This window comes from Acomys russatus, chromosome 3, assembly GCF_903995435.1.
Source record: "Acomys russatus chromosome 3, mAcoRus1.1, whole genome shotgun sequence".
Classification (NCBI taxonomy): Eukaryota; Metazoa; Chordata; class Mammalia; order Rodentia; family Muridae; genus Acomys; species Acomys russatus.
Window position 1 is genome coordinate 21,868,990 of NC_067139.1, and position 2,929 is coordinate 21,871,918.

A 2,929-nucleotide genomic window follows, 5' to 3' on the forward strand; every position below is an offset into this window, starting at 1 on the left:
GTACCCTGCCTACCACTCACTGTGTACCAGTACCCAAGGCCCCAAAATTGGCAGATGGAGTCTAGGCTTACACTTGTCACACTCGCTTCACAGCCAAGGATAGAAGAAGTCAGCTTGCCTGACTGAAGTATCTCAGGGCCCAAGTGACTCGCTGGGTTGAGCTTTGAAGGACACGCCTCCTGGAGAGGGGAACAAAGCTTGCTTGGGCTATGCCAGGAGCCTCCTTCTTAAGTCAAGATGGTATCTTGGACATCTGGAGGACCAAGACCCAGGAAGGAAATTTCAGGCAGTTTTTCCTCTCACAAGGCTATTTCCAGCACATTCAATAATTATTCTTTTTTTTTTTTTTTTTTAATGTATTTCCTTTATCGAGGGGTGACAAACAAAAGTAAAAAGACCAAACATGTATAAACTCAGAGTGCTAGAGATACAAACTCACTTCACCTTCAAGTCCATCTAGACCAAGGTCATCATCCCTAGTAAGGTGCCTCTGGGCACCAAGTCAGGTTCTGGGACACGAGTGAATCGGAGGCCAGGAGAAAGGCTGAGAAGGGGGATGCCTAGGTCTCCCAGCGTTCACCCCTACAGTGGTATCTCCACCTTCCCAATGACTGTGAAGATCTGCCAGGCCCCGTCCTCTTGGCCCCAACCTCACTCTAGCCAGAGCTTGAAGACCGATGGCAATGGGCTCTCCCTTCCCTTGCTCAGTCCTCACTCGCTCCGGCTTCTAGCCTTATTCTTTTCCTCCACTTTCTTCTCCGTGCTTAATAGCAGGCTAGGTACTGTAGAAAGGCACAGTGAGGCTGGGGGCCAGGAGAGACGGGGTGGAGATGGGATGAAGGTGAGGGAAGAGCTGTTCCAGGACCCATCTCTTCATAGGATCCCAAACCGTAGAACCAGCTCTTCTTTCGCGTCCACACGGATCTGAGAAAGTGCACTGTGGGGTATACTCAGCTATCCTGGAGATCTGCTGCAAGTCAGAGAAAGGCATAGTCCTGCTGGCCCGCACCTGGTGGGGCTGGCTGGTGAGAGACCGCAGCGATGGCCGCTTCTTTCAATGGCTCAGGCTGCTGCTAAGCACAGCCAAGCGGGTACTGTACTGCCTTGCGTGGTCCATGGACGCAGGCTGCTCCATGCCCTGCGAGTCTGCAGCAGACACATCATAATGTTGCCAGCTATCTTGGCAAGGATGGAGGAAAACAGGGCCTGCTCATCTGTGCAAGCTGAAGGTAGGCTATGATAGTTGGACTCAGCTCCATTGGGGCCTTTGGTTGGAGTGCTGGGGTCCCGCAACAGCTTCCTCTCCTCCCGATCCTGGTCCCTGAGTCCTCTTTCTACCGGCTGTAGCAGCACCCCAGGGCAGGGTTCGGCCAGGCGCTCAGGCGGCGCCGTGTTCAACAATTGTTCCTGAGGTATTCAGAAAGGTGTCTGTGGAGGGGGGTGGTCCAAGATAACCTGGAGACGTGTCCTGTAGATCTGTAAGCCTATGTGTCAGCCCTCCATATTGGTTTATTAAGGTTTGATTCTATGGAGATAGTGCACTTGAGGAAGGGCTGCTGCCAAGCCTACATGGTAGAAGCAGAGAACTAATTCTCATACACAGAGAGAGACTGTGATTTGGTTCTATGATTTCATTTGGGTATTTACTGCAGTCCTCAGTTTACACTTTGATCAATTACTGAGTTTGCTATTGCACTCCCCACTGTGCCCTTATGCACTTGGGTATACACTTACTTGCATCCAAAGGCCAAAGGAGTACTTCAAGCATCCTCCTTGATCACTATCCACCGACCTGGAGTTTGCTGTTTTTCTTCTAGGCTGACAGACAGCAGGCCTCAGCGGTCTTTCGGTCTCTGCCGTGCCCCCAACACTGCAGTTCCAATGCATAGTAAGGTCACAGCTTTCCACAGAGGCGCCAAGGAGCTGCACTCTGATCCTTATGCTCCTAAAAGTGCTCCCTAAAAGTGCTCCTACTTACTGGGCCAGCTCCTCAACCTGAGTTCTTAGTCTTTAATGCGCATATAAAATCACATGGTGAGCTTGATAAATGTCAGACTTTTATTTAGTGGGTCTGAGATTCTGTCTGGGGGTGAAGGGGGAGAGAGAGAGAGAGAGAGAGAGAGAGAGAGAGAGAGAGAGAGAGAGAGAGAGAGAGAGAGAGAACTGAATTTGTTCTTTAAAGATTTCATAGACATATACAATGAATTCTGATTGTTCTCACTCCCACCCTCTTATTTTCCTCCTTCCTGACCTGGCCTCCTCCCCTCTTCCCTACTAATCTCCCCCCCCCCCACCTCACCCTCCCTCATCCGCACTCATGTGTTTGGGTTCTGTGTCCCTCTGGGTTTGACCACACTTGTCTCTGTGGGCTTGGGACTGGATGTATTCACTGGAGCCTGGTGACTTCACCAGTGTGTACACAACTGAGAGCAATGGCACCCCCCCCCCAGTCTATCAGGAACAAACCCTTCAGCCATCAAGGGTAGGGGCCCATGATCCTATCTCCCATTGGTGACTTGCTAGTGTCTTGTATGGGTGCAGTGCCAGTCACCTGAGCAACCAAGTCCATGATTACATGATTCCTAGGATTTTTTAAGGTGACAGGATCCTGCTGGACTATAAAGCACAGCTCGAGTGGCTCCAGGTTGCACCTCTGACCATTCTTCCCTCCACGAAGTGTATGCATGTTCACAGGGCCCGGGCCTCACTAAACTGTGTCTCTCTGAATCAACAACTTGACTCTTTAAGGCATTTGGGATCACAAGTTACCCCCACCTGTTCAATGTTGCTTCATTGTCTTTTGCACTATATTGTAAAAATCAGGGTACCTCTATAGCTCCAAAGTCAGCTTATTTCCTTCTACCTCTACCTGTATGGAATTCCTTCAGAGTATAGATGGTGCTATTTATTCATGTGTTTACATTTATAC

The 2,929-nt window shown here is 50.0% G+C and overlaps 1 pseudogene; it reads right to left on the reverse strand.

Annotated features, from left to right (window-relative positions):
* Positions 1-788: 788 nt before the first annotated feature.
* Positions 789-2,319, reverse strand: LOC127186969 (ragulator complex protein LAMTOR1-like; annotated as a pseudogene).
* Between the last annotated feature and the right edge of the window lie 610 nt (positions 2,320-2,929).